Here is a 22,515-nt window from a genome sequence, read left to right as displayed (position 1 = left end):
CATGTCATCTCCATAGGATCGGCTCTCTACTTCTCCAGCAAACTCACCGCAGTCCATTATCGCCCTACCTCCCCAGATAGCTGGAAGGTAGCATAGAGGACCCTTTGCTTATCTGTGTAGTGTAAAACCTCTAGAATCCTCTCGGTATTCTCAACCCAGTCCTCAGCTATCATCGGGTCGTGTCCTCTTGAGAATGTTAGAGGGTGCATGCATGTGAACCTCTCAATGGTGCACCCCGCAACAGTAGAAGAACGTTCGTGTCTCCTAACACTCCGCCCGATCTCCCGCATGACCTGTCTTGTCAACCCTCGAGGCAAGGAAGGAGACTCATCGCTCGCAGTCTCCTCGGAGCCACTTCCTAGGTTGTTGTCCTTGGGCTCCATTCTGAAAAACTATAGGAATCTATTAGTACTCCTACTTCACATACAGTTAACATAATCATTTACCCCTAATCATGTTAACTACCACCTCACGGGTCTAGGTCTATCCTATCACACTGACACGAATACCATCAATGGTTTGCCATGATTTTACTGAAATCATCATTCCAAGAAAAACACAAAACACCGCCAATGAGTCCTTGTCTAGCAACAAAACAACCCTCGACCTACTCTACCCATTTCCAATATCCTACACTCTGGTATGTACACACAGTTATGCCTAACCAAATCTACAAGACCTAACAACCTGGTTAGCTCTATTACCAAACTATCATGCCCTGAACCTGGTAATGGAACCTAGGGGTGAATAAGTAATCTAACATGTCTCGGTATCATGCAAAACATCAATGATACTCCACAATGAATGAGGGTCCGACCCCGTGGGGTTCCCATACACCCTATACACATTCATATATATATATATTCTGTACCATACCAGGGTCTATACAAAAAGAGTTTAGGCTCCATAGCACATAACATAAACCCGGGTGCCAGTCAAAAACCTCAAAATGACAACCTGAAAAAGTCCTAGAGAGAGAGAGAGAGAGAGGGGATTTTTTATTTCTTAGCTAAGAAGTAATGGAAAAATATATTTATAGCCCTTTGACTCAGCCAACCTCATCGACGAGTTGGCGTCTTCATCGACTAGCCAATTAAGACATTTCGTCGGCAAAGCGGTGGCCTCGTCGACGTGCCTAAGATTTCCGGATTCACGAAACCTCTCAGCTTCTCCTCGTCGACGAGCACCTGCAATTAGTCACCGAACAATAGTAAGCCTTCGTCGACAAACTCTGGCTTCGTCGATGAAGCTTGCTCATTTACTATTTTACCCTTCTCTTTATTTATTTATTCCATATATCACGGTTCAGGTTCTTACACTACCCGCCCATACAAGTAGATTCCCTCTACTCCAGTGCTAACACCAGGGCACTCACCTTTCTCAGTAAGTCTTCGGGTTATGTATTCGCGTAAAGTCTTCGAGAATAAGGAAGGTCACCCACCCATACAAGTGGTTTCTCTTTACCCTGGTACCCTCAAATAATTACCAGAGCACTTGCCTTCCTTAACAAGCTCTTGGGTGGAGTATTCTACTTTACCATAAATACTTAAGTAATTAAAGTTACACGTAACCAATGCCATTCTTTTCACAGAGTTCCACACATATATGCAAACCATAATCAATCCACACAGAATAATTCGTACAGTTTTCATTCACACCCACATAGGGTTCATATCCACAGAGAATACAACTTCCACAAAGGACTCTAATCCATATAAAATACATGTCCACACAGGACTATCATACATACAACATACACGTCCACACCGAACTTGTCCACACAAGAATATCATACATACAACATACATGTCCACACAGGATTATCAACCACACAGGTTACACGGTCTACACAGGACTAATCATTACACAAATTACAACACAAACCACCCTATTCATGGTAAATAGGTAAAACAAACTCCTCATACCACTGTTAATGTTTTAACCCCCAATATAAACACCCATATAACGACCTCCTCATACCATTGCCAACATTATATGATAGTTATATGAGGTACAGTATAATGACCTCCTTATACCACTGTTAACGCTATATTACAATTTACATGAACCACAACACAAATCAATAACAAAACCAACCACTCAAGCATATCACGCATCTACAACAGTACACACAATCAGACAATATCCACAACCAACCAGAATTCGCAATCTAAACAGTATCCACCAGTATACATCAGTCAAAATCAAGCAACACCCACAACCATTTAATTATCAAAGTTGTTTTTGCGCCACACGATTTTTCCCAATATATATATATATATATATATATATTCAAAAACATTATTTTCAATGCCTGTACCGTTCAGAATAATTTACCTAAATATATAGAATTTTATACCTAAAAATAAACCAGTTTAAAATTAATGAAAATATGTTATAAAGTATTTCCCATTACCTGCTCCTCGCGATTTGGCCTAAAATCGAACAAAAACAAGACCATGTAATCGAAAATTCCCAACTCACTCAAATCTTAGAAAAATACTCATTTAATACTTCCTATGTTCCATATATTTCAAAATAATAATAAAACCCTAAAATATCTCACTCACCCTGGTTTTGGGATATTTCTTAAACTTCTCAAATCGAAATTCTACTCCACTTATGTTGTAGAGAATCTTCCCAGGAGTCTCGTGGTAGCTTTCAATCATCGAACAGAGGAGTAACGGGGCCAGAAACTTGGAGAGATGGTGTGAGCGCCATTTTCTATAGAGAGAGAGAGAGGGAGTACATGCCACGTTTTCTCGTTGATAAATGAAAAGAATCACTATTTATAGGTAGGGATTCGTCGGCGAGACATGTGGATTCGTCGACGATCCCATGAAGAACACTCGTCGATGAGACCGTGAAGTCGCTGACGAGTTTTAAAATGCCTCAACCCTCTCAGTAACTCCTCATTGACGAGACATGTGCCCTCGTCGACAAACCAAGACAGAATGCACGTCGATGAGACCAATGGGTTCGTCGACGAGTTCTTACTGCCACCCTTTTTAAATATTCCATTCTCTTCTTTTCTCTCTTTCCGTTCCTTTTCTTTTATTATTTTTATTAATTAAATCTCACGGGTCGTTACAAAGAGTCCATGGTTGACTTGGCACCAAATGAAAGAACCTTGGATTTGAGAACTCTTGGTCAGAGTAGGAGCCTATACTTGGTTAGAGCGAGGGCCTATCTTTGCTTGAGAGGATACATTAATGAACTAAAGTTGATGTCGGATTCTGTCCGGGGTGCGAATGAAGAGAATTATGACCCCTAAGCAAGAAAAGAAAAAAAGAAGAAATACGAAAATATAAGACACGAAGTCGACACCTATTTTTTCTAAAATTATAGAAAAAATAGAGAAAATCCTTAAAAAGTGTGAAAAATTAGTGATTGAGTTTGGAAGTGTATTTTTTGCCTACGGAAGGTGATAGTTAGCCAAACTGTACCCCTAGGGATAATTGTTTGCAAAACGGTCACTACAATTACATTTATGCGTACCTTCAAAGGAAAGAGTTGAAAATAGGAGCAATAACCTCCTTTGGTTCCTCCAGCATTATCATTACTATCTAATGAGTACTCCGAGATATGGTTTCAAAGAGCTCAACCTATTGCTCCAAAAAGAGTAAAATCAAAGCACTAATTATGAAAAACATGATGATGATGGAAAATTTGTTGCTTGAAAACATCAAGTTTGTATTATCAACTTGAAAATCAAAGTTTTATACAAGGGGACTGGGTTTGTATTATCAGTCTTTGAAGAAAATGAGTGAAAACAAGGGGGTTTTGAAAAAGGTATATGAGTTAAAAGCACGATGCATGAGTTTAAAAAGTTATGACATCATCATTAGCTAGTTAAAATAAAGAAAAACCTTTAAAATACTCCTCTTTGTTTTTTAGGATTTTAAAAATGCTTTTGGTGGAGACTCCATAACTTCTATCTCTAGCACATGCATCGAATTTTGTAATCTTAGGTTCATTAAATCTAAATTCATTGTTTGGAACCATAATCTCTTTCAATTATACGATCTTTGAGAGTAAATGATCCCCGTCATGCCTACGAATGAGCGAAAGAAAACATTAGAGTAAAATCTTCTCTTTATTCCATTTAACAGACATTAGATTTAAAGAGTCAAAACTACATAATTAGATGTATAAAACCACATGCCAACTTACCTTTTTACATTTTTTTTAACCTCGTTTTTTGGGTTTTGATTCTCCTTTTTTCAAAATAATAAAGAAAGAAATTAAACACCAACACACATGCTAAGGTAGTTGCTAAAACATATATTACCATATAATAGGAGTATTAGCACTTAAGCACACATACATATACTCATATATTTTATGCAAATTTATAGCCATACAAATATATTATGGACAAATTTACTTACCCCCCTCAGGTTTGGAAAAAAAACTGAGACATCTCCTGAGGTTTCAAAAATTTCAGAAACCTCCCTTGAGGTTTTAAAATTTTCAATGACCTCCCCTAAGGCTTGCCAAGAAGACACAAACCCCCCCTTATATTTTGCAAAAAGAAAAATTTTTTTTGGGAAGGTCGCTGTCTTTTCGGCATACCTTAAGGGAGGTCTGAGATATTTTTGAAATCTCAAGAGAAGTCTATGACATTTTTGAAACCTCAAGAGAGGTCATTGTCTCTTTGCCAAAGCTTAGGGGAGGTTAGTGTCTTTTGCCCGTATATTATTTACATATATACATATACAAATATGTTATATATACATATACCAACATACATTCACATATATTATTTGTATATATATATATATTAAATATGGACACATACATATATAAACATGCATACATATATATTTACACATTATTTATATATATTAAATATATATATACATATACATACTTATATACATGTTATTTACATATAAATTAAGCACACACACACACGCACACACACACACACACACACACACACTCACACATATATATATATATATACACATACATGAGACTTCTTCTGAAATTTTAAAAATCTTAGGGACCTCCCTTGAAGTTTATCAAAAACACATAAACTTTTCCTTGTATTTTACAAAAATACAAATTTGTTTAGGGGAGGTTAGTGATATTTTTGAAACCTTAGGGGAGGTTTTTGAGTTTTTTGAAACCTCAGAGGAGGTCACTGTCATTTTATCAAATCTCAGGGGAGGTATACATGCATATATACATGTATATTTAGACATATTATTAAATATATTTTAAAAAACACATGCATACAAATAAATTCATGCATATTCATGTTCATATTGATACTTACCCATTCATCCATGCATATCTATATGCATATACACATATGCATCCATGTATGTTCATACATACTCATTCATGCATATCTACATACCTAATGCATATACATCCTTCATGCATGCCTATATCCCTACATGCATAGCATTCATACCATCATTCATGTATTCATGCACTCGTGCATATCCATACATACGTCCACTCATGCATGCCTACACACACACGTGCATATGTACCATTCATGCATCTATCCATCAATCATATGCATGCATTCATGCATTCCCATATCTATGTATATTCATGTATATATGCATCTATACCTACTCATCCATACATGCAAACATATATAAATATATACATACATCATACATATGCATCCTTCATTCATTCATACATCCATTCACAAACACATGCAGTCATTCACGCATTCAATCATGCATTTATGCATTTCATACTTATATGTACATCTATTTATTCATGCATCATGCATCCATATATTGACATGCACACATGGCCACACACACATACTACATGCACACGTTGTAAAATGTAGAAGAAGAAAGAAACAAAAAGAAAAATAAAAGCAAAATGATAAATGTTTTAAGCTAAGATTTAATTTAAATACTTAATTTGTTTTTACACTTAGTTTAGCCCTTTTGCTGATGCCAAAAGGGAGAGAATTTTATAAGCAAAATAAAAATGTTTTTATGCCAAAAGGGGGGAGATTTTTTTTAAGGAAAATAATTTTAAATAGGGTAAATATCTGAGCTGCAAGCATTATATATCTGTGTTTTAAATGTCATAACTAAATGCATGATTAATTTATTATGTCTTCTTTCTTGATATGCACAAGCTAAAATGTCTATGTTTTAAAAGTATGCATATTGTTAGGGGGAGCCTTCTCAAGCTTAACCCATTTTGCTTATATGTGTTTGTCATCATCAAAAAGGGGGAGATCGTTAAGTTTTTTAGTTCGATATATGTTTTAATGTTGACAAAACACTTGTATCTAATGCGTGTATTTAATGCTTAAGCAGGTTTATTATTCCACACACATATAAGGGGAATGAACATAGAAGTCATAAAGGATTTAAAGCTCATACTCATGACATATTTCATGAAGAATCAGAAGAGCAAAGAAGAAAGAAGACATGTTTATTTAATTTGTAATTGAATTTAGTTTTTTGGTTTGTAATAATGCATGCTCTACGTGATGTGATTGAAAACTCAAATGACCATAGACAGACCTTAGGGGACCTAACCTTTCATCGAAAAACCTTTTCTAAAATGCTAAAATCTCATAAAGGTTTTTAGAATAGCTTTTGGGTCAAAATCAAGAAGTATTCACAGACCTCGGTTGACTGACCAGTTCACGTTTTATAACCCTTAGACGACCGACCATGCCTTTGGCCAAAAGTCAAAGTTTGAAAAAGCTCAGTCGACTGACCATTTTTTCAATTAAGTTTCCAAAGTCGATCGACCTCAGAACTTGGCCAATTTGCAGTCCTTAGCTGACCGACACTTTTAGAACAAAATGACCCTAGTTGATCGCTACTGTTCACTTGGCGACCAGCTCTTGTGGCTAGTAGACTGAACCTGCGAAGGGTGGAAAATCATCCGAGGTCAACCAACTGGTGGTTTCCTCAATTGACCGAGCCCTTGAGAAATTTGAATTTTTAGCTTAGGTTAGCCAACTGACAAAGTCATCAGTCGACCGACCCTTTCGGGTTTCTCAAAATTTCAGCGCTAAAATGTGCAATGAGTTCCCCCAAAAATATTTGTCAATAAAATAGATGGGAGAAACTTTACACTTACTCTCAAAAATGATTTTCAAAATAAAGTATTAAATGAGAGTAAATGGTTAGAATGATAGAATAAATGCCCAAATAAATAATTCTTTAAACAATCCTTAACAGCAATACGTTTGCTAATGAAGGGAGTAAAAGAAATAATCAAAGCTCTCTTTTAAGAATGATTTTTCAAAGGAAAATGGGAAAGAGAGTAAAAATGAAGCACCAAAATATTTGGAGGATTTATTTTTGTGCTTCATTTTTACTCTCTTTCCCATTTTCCTTTGAAAAATCATTCTTAAGAGAGAGCTTTGATTATTTCATTTACTCTCTTCATTAGAAAACTTATTGCTCTTGAGGATTGTTTAAAGAATCATTTATTTGGGTATTTATTCTATCATTCTAACCATTTACTCTCATTTAATACTTTATTTTGAAAATTATTTTTGAGGGTAAGGGTAAAATTTCGCCCATCTATTTTATTGACAGATATTTTTGAAGGAACTCATTGCAGCTTGTGAATCTTTGCACATCTATTGCAAGATTCAAAAACTCATATAGTATTTATGGCAAAAACAGTTTTGAGCATAAATCCTAACTTCTGCAAACACTTCTCATTACTATATATTTGTTGGAGAAAATTTTAGTGACATTTAGATCTTTGAAGTTCTTATTACATATTTCACCTCATATAAAAGATCATTTTTGCAAAATCTTCTTGAAAGCATCAACCCTAGGTTCTCCTACACTTTTTGTTGAAAAATATTTTGGAGAAATATTTATTAGGGTTTGAATCTTTGAGTATTTTATCATATACATCATTTTCAAAGATTGCAAAATTATGTTAATAAAAATACTCATACTCTACTAAGCTTAAAGTCATATCATCTAAGAGTGCATTTTAGAGCATCAATTTGTACATCTATGCTTTTTTAGAAGCACTTTGTTTTTATGAAAAAAAATTATTATCATTGTATTCCAGAAGTGGCCTGAAGAGGAATACACCGTCCTTTAGGGTGAACCAGTTTGGCTCTAGCCCGATTAGGTGAGTTGGTGAGGAGATTTGGTTGTGACTCAGCCCTGTAATTAAGTTGAGGAAACTCCGCCTCGTAAGGAGATTTGGTTGTGACTCAGCCCCGTAATTGAGTTGAGGAGACTCTACCTCCTAAGGAGAACTGGTTGTGGCTCAGCCTCGTAATTGAGCTGAGGAGACTCCGCCTCGTAAGGAGTATTGTAAACAGCTTCGCTCCGCCCAATTAAGTGAGCAATAGTGAAATCCTTAAGTTGTGGCTTCAGGCGGGGACGTTGGCAGTATTGGTCAAACCTTAATAACAAATATTTTGTTTTTTTCTTTCCCTACACTATTTAATTTCCACACATGTATGATTATTTATTGTATTGATTATTTTACAAACATACTTTATATATTTCTAGGATTAAAGATTGTGTAGAAAAGACCCTAGGTTGTGTAATACAGGCGGCAGTTTCAAATTGAACACACATAACCTAAGAAGACTTCTTTAAATATGAAATTCACCCTCTCTTGAGAATACACCATTCACATCACTACCTTCGAAAAGAAGAGTAGGCAACAATAATTGAACATATTTGCACCCTCAAAGGTTGCTCTTCATTATATTTCATGACAAACTTTGCCTCCAGCCTCGACAAAGTTTGCGGGAGGGTATTAGCAACGCACTCCCCTTAATCAATTCCATTCATGAAGAAATCAATTTCATCCATGAAAATACTTCAATTTCATCCATGAAGAAATTTCCGCAAATCCACCGCCAATTAAAGAAGAATTCAAACATTCAAACCGTTACTACACACTTATTGAAGATCTGATTACAATCTTCAAGGAGCCTCAAGGAGCTAAAATTTTGAAATTAAAAATATCATAGTTGTATCATTCATCCCCTATAAATACTCATGCTTGTGTCCTCTCTAAAGTATGTAGTATTCATGGCTCAGTTATTTGAAAAAAAATATCATCGTTCTTCATGTTTCAGTTTTTCTTTAGATAAAAATTAAGAAAAATTGAAAATTAGTAAGAGTGTAAAAGATATATTTAATTTTCCAGATCCTTCGTATCTCAAAGGTTGTTTTGATGAGGAAAGGGATAAAGATGATATCCTTAAAGAAATTGAAGAACAATTGTCTAAACTCAGAGAAGAACAAAAACCATATTACCTAACACAACAAGTTGAAGAGCAAATACAGAGTATGAAAATGGAAATCAAAGAACACCTCCAAAGAGAAAAACTATCTTATTCAAAAGGAATTAATGTACTAGAAGAACAAATTTATGAAACACAATCAAACTCATACTTATCCAATTTTGAAGATTTATTTGAAGAAGTCTTTGATATTGAAAGAGGATTAGGATTAACAACATTAATCCAATTGTTGACTTTGGTGCAATCCCAAGAGGGGGTTGAATTGGAGACTTAAAAATTCTTCCTAGGTTCAATTAATCCAGCAATAGTATTACACAACTTAGCGGTAGTCTAAATATGTATGAAATTGCAAAGATGATATATCTATTAATTTTCAGCACATGTAAAGCAATTGCAGTATCTCTCAACCAAAAATAATAACGTGTCAACTAGATATCCTGTATATTCAGTAAGAAAATTAAACCAAGTACAAAATAGAATATAAAGCAAGGAAAGTAAAGGTAACACCAAATATGTTATCAGGGTTCGGCAAATGTGCCTACGTCCCCGTCTCAGCTCGCAAGCACGAGGATTACCTTTATTGCTCACTTAACGGGTGGAGCGGCACCAGTTACAACTAGGTCAAATTTTCAGGGCTGACCTCAACCTTTACAAACTCTCCTTACAGGGCGGCGAACATCCTAACAACTGATCCTTACAAACTAGATCAATACCCCCTCAGGCCACGCCTGGAATACAATCAATGAATATGAAATTCGCGTACAATTCAAATGCTTCTAACACAAGCAGATATACAGCACAATATAGCCCAAATGAATATGCACTCACAGATGATAAGGATTTAATGCTCATGTGAGATCCAACATGTAAACTCTCCAAAATATGTGAGTGTATGTATATGTGAGAGTTCAACCTTTAATTCAAGATATGGTATTCAACAAACAATTAATCAAAGGAAGTTAAAACAAAATCCAAATCAAATATCTCAAAATGTTTTTCAAAAACTTTAAGCACAAGAGATTTTTTAGCACAAACTTGTCAAAAAGATTTTGCTTCACAATCACAAGACAAGCTCAAGAGTCAAAAGCTCTCAAAATTTCATAGGAATTTTTCTTAATCCAAATCTCTAATCTACTCTTAATTTTTGCAAATGAGCACATATATATAGGTTCACCCAAAATTTTGACAGTTGGGACATGGTAGGAATAATTAAAAAAGTTTTAAACCCAATTAACCTTAATAACTTTGTTTTACCGCAGTTAAAAATTGAGCAAATCGAGAGTTTCAGCCACTCGGACCCAAGGTTCGGTCGCCCAAATAGACACATACAGAAAAGTTGATTTTTGGGTTCGAGTGCACAATGAGCGGTTCGGGTGGCTGAGTCTAAGGCAATTTCCAACCTGCTCGAGGTTTAATCACCCGGTTAGTAGTTTGGTCTTCAGAACTTAAGGATTCGGTCGTCGGGGGTATATTTGAACGTGAAGTTTGGGCGCCCAGGGAAGGTGAAAAAGTCCTCATTCAATGTTCGGTCGACCATGAACGTTCAGTTCATTTTGGTTCAGTCACCCGACCCAAGTCAAAGTTTTGACCAGTCAACTATTCGGTCAATCGAGACATTTTTAACGTGCCTAGTTTGGTCGCTTGAAGCCTTTCATTTTTAAATCTTAAGCCGTATTTTACCCCTGTTATTTTCATAAGTGAAGTATAGGGGCCTAGGGTCTATCTAAGGTCATTTGAACCTACCGAAAAAATCCGGCGTCAGTCAACCGAAGGTGATCCCTAAAGTCAAACTATGGTCTTGAGCATTCATCCCTATTATGCATGGAGATGCAATTATTACAGACCATATTAAAATATTACAGACCCAAAACTTAAATGCATTTACAACACAATATAGATAGTGTCTTCATTCATGTTGCACTTCGTATTGCCATGTCATACGTGAGGTGATGTTGAATTTTAGCTCCTCATGACTTCTATTTAATTCTTACCATCCATGCATACAAAGTGATAATCCTACACACATACTCAATGCACAGGTAAGATACTTTGTATTTGTCATAATCAAAATGGGATATGATCCAAAAAGTCAACAAATAGGATTTACAAATATAATTGATAATAATACAATCCCAATATCTCAAACAAAGAATAATTATCCAAAGTCGTCTACTCCAAATTTACAGTATGAAGAAACCCTACCTTTTAGAACTTATTTAGGAAATATTTTAAATCAATGGAATATAAATGGTTTGTTTGAATATGAAGTGGACAATGTTTTGTACGCAAACGTTTATGGTTGGTCACATTTATGTCTTAAAACAAAAACAAATGGGTCTTAAAGCAGTTAAAGCTTTAGTAATAGGGAAATATTTTATATCAATGGAATATAAATGGTTTGTTTGAATATGAAGTGGTCAATGTTTTGTACGCAAACGTTTATGGTTGGTCACATTTATGTCTTAAAACAAAAACAAATGGGTCTTGAAGCAGTTAAAGCTTTAGTAATAGGATTTGAAAGATGATTGCATCCATGGTGGTTTAATTATCTAACTAATGATAAAAGACAAGAAATCATTTTTGCACTAAAAATGGATGAAAATGGCAGATTAATTTTTAATGATTATGGAAATTCAAAATATATAGGAACAACTACCCTATATCTTTCAATCATGTTACATTTTGTAGGTAGTCCGTTGTTTCTTGAAGAAACACAAACAAAAATCTTACAAAAATCTTGGGTGTAGAAGATTGTGTGATTTCAAGTTTTATAAAGACACATTTTTAACTAGTCTTGCTTAAAGATAATTGTGATTCTAAATGTTGGAAAGATAAGTTAATTAGTGGTTTGCCAAATTTATTTGTTGATATTGTTAGAAAAAAACGACTAATTATAAAAGTATTGAGTCTTTAAACCAAATGGATATAAGCAAATGGACTTATGGAGAAATCATACATGTTATTAATTTAACAATAATTGATATTTGTAATGTTTTAAGGTTCAAAAATCTTCTTAAAAAACAAATATGGACAAAAATAAAAGAAGTAAGTAATTAGTGTTAACAATTTGGATTGATCGGTTACCATCAAATAACAAGGGAAAAAGAAAGTCAAAAAGACAATAAATAAAATCATCAAAACCAAGAGTTTATAGTAGATATAAGAAATATAAGAAAAAGGAAAAACATCCTAAAACAAAACTAAAAGGATAAAAAAGAAATCAACCAATTCTCCCAAGTATAAGAAGAAGAAGGGAAGATGTCTTATCTATGGAGATAAAAATCATTTTGCTAACAAATGTAAGCTTGAACAACAATTGAATAATCTTCATATAATAAGATATCAAAAACAAAATTCTATAGCAGATAATCAATCTCAATCATCTAAGAGTGACATTTATTCTAAAAGTTAAAATGAAGTATTAATAATTGAATCAAACTCTTGAAAATAACAAGTTCCAAATTTTAATAATGAAGTTTTTAAAAAACTAAAACAAGAACCAAAAGAAATTACTATCCAAGAATTACAATAAGAAATCAATCACATAAAGCAAGAAATTAAGTTACTAAAGAAAATAACAACTCATTTACAGAAACAAAAGGAGGAATTATCATATGAATCATATAATAACGATATATTTGAAAAATCGACATCCGATAAAGAACAAGATGCATTTGTTAATCTTATGGAAAAAGTAGTAATACAAAAATGGTTGTGTGAAGTTGAATTAAGAATAAAATCAAAATTTTCACCAAAGTTTATTGCTCTAATAGATTTAGGTGTTGACTTAAATTGTATACGGGAAGATTTGATTCCTACTAAATATTTTGCAAAAACAATAGAAACTTTATGTGGAGCGAATAAACAAAAACTACAAATTGAGTATAAAATACTTGTTGCCCAAATTTGTAATCAATGATTAATGACCCGAAATTCTATACCATTTTTTTCTATTTTTTAAAACTTTAGTATTTACTTTAATTTACTCTGATACCCTTGGATTATCTACTATAACATCTCAAGCCCCCAAATGAGCACAGAGGAAACCTTGTTCAATTTTGCACACCTGCGCAGTGGGAAAACATAAAAATGTACATCCATATTTACAATACTAGAACACAATAATTTCCCAAAATATACATGCATAAGAAAACATCTTCCAATAACATCCACCAAAACCCTGGAAAACTATCCAAAACTCATATCTCTAAAAACACTTACCACACAACCAAGGTAGTGCAACAATCCCTTTAACGACGAGCCTGATATGCTCATCTAGCTCGATCACCTGAAAAATCTTAAATCACTAAGACGAGACAATGCTCGGTAAGAGGAAATATGCTATTACTAGTGTGTGGCGACTGAGTTCCATAAATACTATACTGATAAATATCTGAAATAGTAAAAGCTGATAATACTATATACAGTACAACTTGCATCTATCATAGTTTAAAAATACAACTGTAATATCTAAGTTTTCTACTTTTCATACTTCTAGTATCATAATATGTATCTGCTGATATTCTGTAAATCTATATACATATACATAATTGTGATATTTATCTTGAAAAATTGTATGTCACGATTTAACCCGTCATGACAGGGTAGTGCGGCCCTTAAGCGGGACTTAACTCTGGTTGGCCTACTAGGATAAGTCAACTGTAACTCTACCAATCCTCAGTCTGGTCATCTGCAATCACTCCGAGGCACGGTACTGGTATCTACCTCGTAAAATCGGCAACCTCAACCTAGTCTTCTAGGGAGCCTGCAATCCCTCTAGGCACGGTTGACGGAATCCTCCACACACCATTTCAGATGTGTAGTTGCACTTCGATCTGTAATAGCAACCGTACCATGCTTTGCTGATATCTGAACTGATTCATTCGGGTCTGATACTGTATAAAACTATTTTCTATATTTTTGTCTTACTTTTTCATCATGATTCCAAAATAACAATAACACCGAAAACTGTTATGAAATTATTGTAATATTTGAACTGTAATAACTGTGACAACAGATCTGTAATATCTGAACTAATAAACTGTATATCATAGTGTTATGACTTTAACATTTGGAAATCATGGTAATTTGTAAATGCTATAAAATATCTGTTTGTGAAAAATCTGTCTGTAAAATATAGCAATCTGTATAATAACTATCTCTAAAATATGTCTATCTGTATAATTTCTGTCCGTATATACACTATAATTCATAATTCTATATAATCTGATATAACATATCTCTGCAGGAATACTGTAAATCAAAGTAATCTGAAAACTATAGAATCCCTTTACTAATCTGACAATATCTAATGCCACACAAATAAATAAATAAATATTTCATATTCTGAAAACTGTAACTTCTAATATACAAATAATTTGCATACTTGGTAATAGTCTAGAAAAACATGTAATTTACGCATAAACATTTTAAAAATCCCTAGCATAGTATATTTCCCTTACCTATCTGACTGGGAGGCTTGCCTCAAGTTCAACCCTCACACCCTCGGCGTACCAACCTCGAAATCCTATAAATATATATATATATATATATATATATATATTTCCCTGTCAATCAATTGAATTTCCAAAATAACTTTCATACTCATATTCCTTAAATTATAAACTATTCATCATCTTACCTGGGTTCCTGGGAACACCCTCTAGGTTCCCTAACCCGCCTGCCATAAAAGCCCCAAAAATCCTAAATTCACAACACCCACATAAATCATCCCAAATGTCAGTATAACAACATCTAATACACAATCTAGGTTTAGAAAAGCCTACTAACCAAATAAACCTTAAATAACCTACTTACCCTGATTTTGGGATGGTTCCCAAACTTCTCAAAATCGAAATTCTGCTCCGGTTAAGAGTCTCCCCAGGATCATCGTGGTAGCTTCTAATCGTTGATCCGGGGGGAAACGGGGCCTAAAATATAGAGAGAAGTCAGAGAATCCAAAACTTAGAGAGAGAAAGGGAGGAAAAACTAATTTTCACGCTGAAATCCCAATTTTGCATATTTATAGGTGTCTTGACACGTGGCTTCGTCGACGAAGTGAATAAGGCAGTTCGTTATTGAAAGTAAAGAAATCGTCGATGAATCAATGGATCTGAAATACACCCTCTCGATATCTCTTTGTCGACAAAATACTGAACTCGTCCACGAAACCTACAGGGAGTTCATCGATGAAACTAGGGCATTTGTCGACAAACCCTGTTTAATCCTTTGGAGACTTTCCTTCCTCTCTTTTATTTAATTATTATAATTTTCCAGGTCTTTACATTCACCCTTCCTTATAAAATTTTGTCTTCAAAAGTTTCTATCTATATTGAACACCATCCATTAAGGAAAATAGGTTACTTATTTTATTAATTACCCTCACTTATGGCGGAGGAATATTATGGTTACGTTCAGGGTTCTGAGAGATTACAAATATATACATAAAAGAAAACTCTCCCAAAACCAAAGACACTCTCTAACCTATAATCTAAAATACAACTATACATTCATTACTCTGTACTGAAAAATAAAACTGTCGTTATCTGAACAATTCTGACTATTACTGTATCCCACCAAACAGCTATGGGTACCTCTATCGTATCTCCTCCTCTTGCTCCCATGAAGCCTCCTCTACTGTGTTATTTCTTCACAAAACTTTTACTAACGGAATTATTTTAGTGCGCAATACCTATTTTTTCCTATCTAGGATCTGCACTTGGGTCTCTTCATATATCAGTTAATCTCTAAGCTCTATCTCTGTATAACTGATCACATGGGAAGGGTCTGCAATGTATTTTATTAACATGTAAACATAAAATACGTCATGTATTCTGAACAATGCTGGTGGTAAAGCTAGCATATAGGCTACTGGACCCACTCTCTTTAATATCTCGAATGAGCCAATAAACCTAGGACTCAACTTACCCTTCCTCACAAATATCATAGCTCCCTTCAATCGTACTACTTTAAAAAATACCTGATCTTCAATATTGAACTCCAATTCCAAGCGGCACGTATCAGCGTAAATTTTCTGCCGACTCTAAGCTGCACTGATTCTATCTTTAATTAGTTAGACATTATCGTACGCCTGCTGCTCCAACTCTGGTCCCAAAACTCGCCTCTCACCCATTTCATCCTAGTACAAAGGTAAGCAAATCCTCATACCATACAACGCTTCATAAGGTGTCATACCAATCCTAGCCTGATAACTATTATCATAGGCAGATTCAACCAGTGGCATATACTGAGTCCAACTACCCCCAAAATCCAGCACGCATGCTCGCAACATATCCTCAAGTATCTGGATCGTTCTCTCTATCTGCCCATCAGTCTGAGGATGATATGCCGCATTGAATGATAACTAAGACCCCAAAGCCTACTGCAAGCTCCTCCAAAACCGTGATGTAAAATGTGGGTCACGGTCTGAAACGATGGATACTGGCACTCCATGGGGTTGAACTATCTCCTGAATGTAGATCTCTGCCAGCCTGTACATAGGGTAGTTAATTTTAAAAGGTAGAAAATTGGCTGTTTTTGTTAATCGGTCAAAAATCACCTAGATAACATTCAAACCATGCAGTGCCGGCGGTAACCTAGTGACGAAATCCATGGATATGTGATCCCACTTCCACCCAGGGATGTGGAGTGGCTGCAACTGTCCTGCCGACCCTTGGTGCTTAGCCTTTATCTACAAGCATGTCAAACATTGCTGCACAAATTCAACTATTTCCCTCTTCATTCAACTTCACCAGAAAGTCTCTCGAAGATCTCGATACATTTTAGTGCTACCAGGATGAATTGTGTATGGGGATTTGTGAGCCTCCTCTAATAGTCCTCCTGATCTAAGCATATGCAGGAATGCATAATCTGGCATGGAACCTCAGGGCTCCATCCTCTGAAATATTGAACTCCTCTTCCGTCCATCTTGCACTTTCTCTATCAATTCTGCATACTTTGTGTCATTCTTCTATGCAGCTTTAATTTTCTCCTGTAGGGTAGGCTTTACCACCAGGTTGCCAATGAATACTTGGTGATCACCCTCTATCAGCTCCATATCTAATCTCTCCAAATCCATCTGGATAAGGCGCTAAATCTCCACTATTGACACTGCTGCTCCTGCTGTTTTCCTGCTCAGTGCGTCAGCCACCACGTTTGCTTTCCCTGGATGGTACCTGATAATACAATCATAATCCTTGATGAGCTCCAACCATATTCTCTACCACATATTTAAATCTTTTTGGGTGAAGAAATACTTTAAACTTTTATGATCGGTGAAGATCTCGTATTTCCCACCATAAAGATAATGCCTCAATATTTTCAGAGCATACACCAATGCAGCTAACTCTAGATCATGCACAGGGTAGTTCTTTTCATACTCTTTAAGTTGTCTAGATGAGTAGGCGATGACTCTTCTGTGCTACATTAACACGCACCCGAGTCCCTTCTGGGACGCGTCACTGTATATCACAAAACCATCATCTTTTGATGGGATAGAGAATATCAGTGTAGTGACCAGCCGCCGCTTCAACTCTTGGAAGCTCTACTCACACGCATCGGTTCAATCAAATTTCACGTTCTTTCTCGTGAGTCGTGTTAGTGGACCTGATAATATAGAGAAGTCATCCACAAAACGCCGGTAATAACCCACTAGACCTGAGAAGCTTCTGACCTCTTAAACATTTGCTGGTATCACCCAACTCACTACTACCTCTATTTTACTTTGATCAACTGATATATCGTCCCCAGAGATCACATGCCCAAGGAAAGTAACCTGCCTAAACCAAAATTCACATTTCTTGAATTTAACATACAGTTTCTTTTCCGAAAGCACCTGCAAAACCAGTCTCAAATTACCCTAGTGCTCCTCAAGACTCCTCGAGTAGACCAGTATATGATCAATAAACACCACAACAAATTGGTCCATGTAATGATGGAACACCCGATTCATTAAATCCATGAACACCACTAGTGTGTTGGTCAATCCGAACGATATTACCAAGAACTCGTAGTGCCTGTACGTAGTTCATAATGTTGTCTTTGATATGTTCTTTGCCTTAGCTTTCACCTGGTGGTGGCCGAAGGTCAATTTTGGAGTAGACCTAGGTCCCCTAGATTTGGTCAAATAAATCATCAATTCTAGGAAAAGGATATTTATTCTTGACCGCCAGTTTATATATTTCCCTATAATCTATGCACATCCTCATGGTCCCATCTTTCTTTTTGACAAACAGAACTAGGGCTTCCCAAGGTGACACACTGGGCCTGATAAATCCTTTATCGAGCAACTCCTGCAACAGATCTTTCAATTCCTTCCGTTCGGCTGGAGCCATTCTGTATGGCGCTTTAGATATTGGTGCCAACCCTAGTAATAGATCCACAGTGAATTCAATCTCTCGATCTGGGGGTAAGCCAGGTAATTCCTTTAAAAAAATATCTAGAAATTCTCTAACCACTAGAATATCAGTCTGTTTCAATTCTTCCTTCGGCGGCTCTTTCATGTAAGCTACATATCCCTAGCATCCACCCTGAATCAGTCTCCTCGCCTGAGTAGCTGACACTAGTTATGGCGAGGCACGCACACGTGAACCCACAAATTCTTATTCTTGCTCACATGGGCATCTAAAAATCACTTCTTTCTAATAACAATCTATGCTAGCGTGAATGGCTACCAGCTAATCCATACCTAATATTACATCAAACCCCTGCATATCTAATATCATGAGATCAGCTGGTAATTCTTTCCCCTGAATACCCACTGGAAAGTTCCTAAGTACCTACCTACACCCTACAAAAGATCCCATCAGTGTGGCTATAGACAACTCAACATCTAACAATTGTGCCTCTACCCTAGTTACTTTAACATACCCCACCAATACAAGGGAATGTGTGGCACCTGTATCAAATAAAACAACAAATTTATATGGTAAAATAGTAAGGATACATGTCACGACGTCTCCAATAGTCTCAACATCTCCCGGCGTCAATGCATAAACCCTCGCTGATGTTGTTTTCCTCTGCTAGCCCCCACGGGGTGTCTGATAACCACCCCGCAGTGGTCTATGAGCTGGTGCATGGATCGGCGGTCCTCGAAATGATTATGTCATATTGCCAAATCTCCCACACTGATAGCAGACATTCTCTCCCAACTGATATTCACCTGGGTGCCTTCAGTCACATCTAGGACAAATAGGAATAGTCATCCCACCCTGAACACCGTTGTGCCTCATCTTCTATCTCTGGCCTCCTCCATATCGGTCTCCTCTCTATGCGCCCTAACTGGGACCTGCTAGGAAACCCGATGGTGTAGGCCTCTTCCTTTGGCTCGGTACTCCTACATCTATCTACTCACTCTCCTTTACTACTGTAGCTCTGTCAACCAGCTTGGAGAAATCCTGCATCTTTTGTACTGCCACCTGCTTGTATATATCTCGTCTTAAATTCTACTCGAACATTATGGCTTTCTTAACTTCATCTGGTACTATATATGGAGCGAATCGTGACAGTTTGATGAATTTCGCCGCATACTACTGAACTGTCAATGATCCCAAGGTCAAACTCAGAAACTCCTGTACTTTAGCCTCTCTAACTGTGGCTGGATAATATCTGTCAAATAATATGTCTCCAAATTAAGCTCGGGTTATCCACACTGGAATGGGTCTCTGCTCCTCTAGCAATTTCGTGGTCGTCCACCACCTCTTAGAATCCCCTGCCAGCTTATGCGTGGCGTAAATGACCCTCTATTTGTTGGTGTAGTGGAGCACCGTCAATATCTTTTCTATCTCCTACATCCAGTTCTGTACAACAGCAGGATCAGTTGTTCCCGAAAATACTGAAGGGTTCATCTTTATAAATTTTTAAATCGTGCACCCCTACGCAGTAGATGGACCTCCCTACTCCCTGGAGCTCCATGCGATCTCAGCCATAACCTGCTGAGTTACGCTACGTAATACAAAATCTGAGTCCCTACCTCCCATGCCAAACGACCCTGCTCCATCATCGCCGCTAGTATGGGCACTACTACCTCCTTGGTCCATCTTGCAATAATGCCAAATTATTCTAAGAATCTAAACCTTACAATGTTATTCTAACTAAAATACCTCATACCTCCTATCACTAATTTAAGGTCTAGTCCTACCATATGGAAATAGAAATCGGCGATAGTTTACTATGGTTTTCCAGAAATCGTCAACCTAGGAAAATCACAGAAACCACCCTGAAATTCTTGCTTCTGGACTGTAAAACAAGCCTTTTCCTTCTTTCAGATGCCTCTGCACCTCTTTACAGACTCGACTCTACAACGTAGCTTTATCCACCAGTTCTGTAAAATCCTGAATCTGCAAACATGGCATATGCTCGTGCATCCACTGATTCAGACCCCTTTCAAACCACCTTGCCTTGTGGTATTCATCTGGAACCATAGAAGGTGCAAAGTGAGATAGTTCAAGAAATTTAGTAGCATACTACTGAACAGTGAGGCGCCTGTAAGTAAGGTTGAAAAATTCCTCCGCCTTCACATTTCTGGTGGTTTGGGGAAAATATCGGTCATAAAATACCTACTTGAAACGACCCTAGGTCATCGCTATAGATATTGCTCATTGTTCTTCCAACAGCTTCATCACATACCACCACCATTCAGCTTCTCTTGCAAGATTAAATGTGGCGAAAAGAACCTTCTGCTCGTCGGTGCAGTTCAAAACTGCCATTATCTTCTCCATCTCTTACATCCATGTCTCGGCCTTAATCAGGTCAGTGCCACCCTTAAAAGATGAGGGCTTCAGATGGGTGAATTGATCAATCGTGCAACCCTGGTGCACTGGTGGGTAGTTTGATTCTCCCAAGTCTCGTCTTATTTCTTCCCAAACATGACGAGCTATTCCATGCAACCGTCGAGAGGTGTCAATCTCATCCCCGTTGGAAGCTCCCAACTCGCTTCCTCCTCCTTCATCCACTCCTTTGCGTCTAGGATTCATCCCTGAATATATATATATATATATATATGTATAATAGAGACAAATTTAAAATCTCTACATCTTAATATATCTTACATAATCATAAAACATGAATCCAATTTAATATCCAAATCCTCAATTGAATATCCAACATCCAATGATCCGCAATCATATTAACCTTTAAATTAAAATTCCAAATTTCAGTTTCTCTGCTTAGAAACATCACCATCGATGGATTTACTGTGGTTTTCTAAAACCGTCGACTGATTCAGAAAATCACAGAAGTCCATCAAAGGATTTTTGTCTCCAAGCTGCAAAACAAACTCAAACTCCTTTCAGAACCTTAATCTACCCATTCCTACACGCCCCAAACCCTTAAACCCGGTTCGGTGCGTTATACCTGATAAAATCCTAATAGTCTATAATTAAATACACAGTAAAAAACATAAACTGCAATCCTCAATCAATATAATACCAAAGTTTGCTATTCCTATCTACCAACCATAATAAATTAATCATCCACGTGCATTCAACATATATATGTATCTTAAAAAACATCGAGTATTCACAGCCATTCCTTTCTTATCAACCTTAAAACATAAGACATAAAACATAAAATATTTATATTCCCAAAAATATCAATAAAATGTTTATACCGTTTTTCTTATATCTCCTAGAAATGAGCTCGATCTCGAGGAGGTCTTGAAAAAGATGAATTTATATTCGGGTGAGACACATTTCAGTAAGGGAAGAAACAATATATTAAAACAACATGTAGTTAACATGAGGTTCATAAATATCATTTTAATAGCATTTGTAAAAAGTTGTCATAAACACTGAAATCATTCTCTGAGCCTAATCAAAAACGTACAAAACATTTAACCCCACGAGATTACCTAATGACAAGGGTGATTACCCGCCCATACAAGTAGCACCCCTTTGCTCTGATACATTTGGCAACCCAAGGGTCACTACTAAAGCATATCAAGGCACTCACCTTACTCAGTAAGCCTTCAAGTATTAGATTAATCTCGTACTCACACAGTTCAAACAAAAGTTTACCAGCGAAGGCCCCAAAGATAGGGAAATCTACCCGCCCATACAAGTAGGTTCCCTCCGCCCTAGTGCATTATGCAGCTACTGCTACATCTGATACAACTAACGTACTCACCTTTCTCAGCAAGCCCTCTGGAGAAGAGTATGCCTCGCCCCAATTGTAACATATTCTATTAGCATAAATACTTCTAATATCATAATATATTATTCTTTCTATCATTATTCAACCATTCACACATGTTAATGGTCATAGCTTTAACATTTCAT

General features: G+C 36.3%; 1 protein-coding gene across 1 annotated transcript in view; it reads right to left on the bottom strand.

Annotated features, from left to right (window-relative positions):
* LOC131154584 (uncharacterized) overlaps positions 1-22,515 on the bottom strand; it is a 531,072-nt gene that overhangs the window by 106,582 nt on the left and 401,975 nt on the right. The window lies entirely within an intron of this gene.

Source organism: Malania oleifera, chromosome 4 (genome assembly GCF_029873635.1).
Source record: "Malania oleifera isolate guangnan ecotype guangnan chromosome 4, ASM2987363v1, whole genome shotgun sequence".
Lineage (NCBI taxonomy): Eukaryota > Viridiplantae > Streptophyta > Magnoliopsida > Santalales > Ximeniaceae > Malania > Malania oleifera.
Note: the sequence above shows the minus strand (reverse complement) of the source record. Positions and strands in the feature narration are given on the sequence as shown.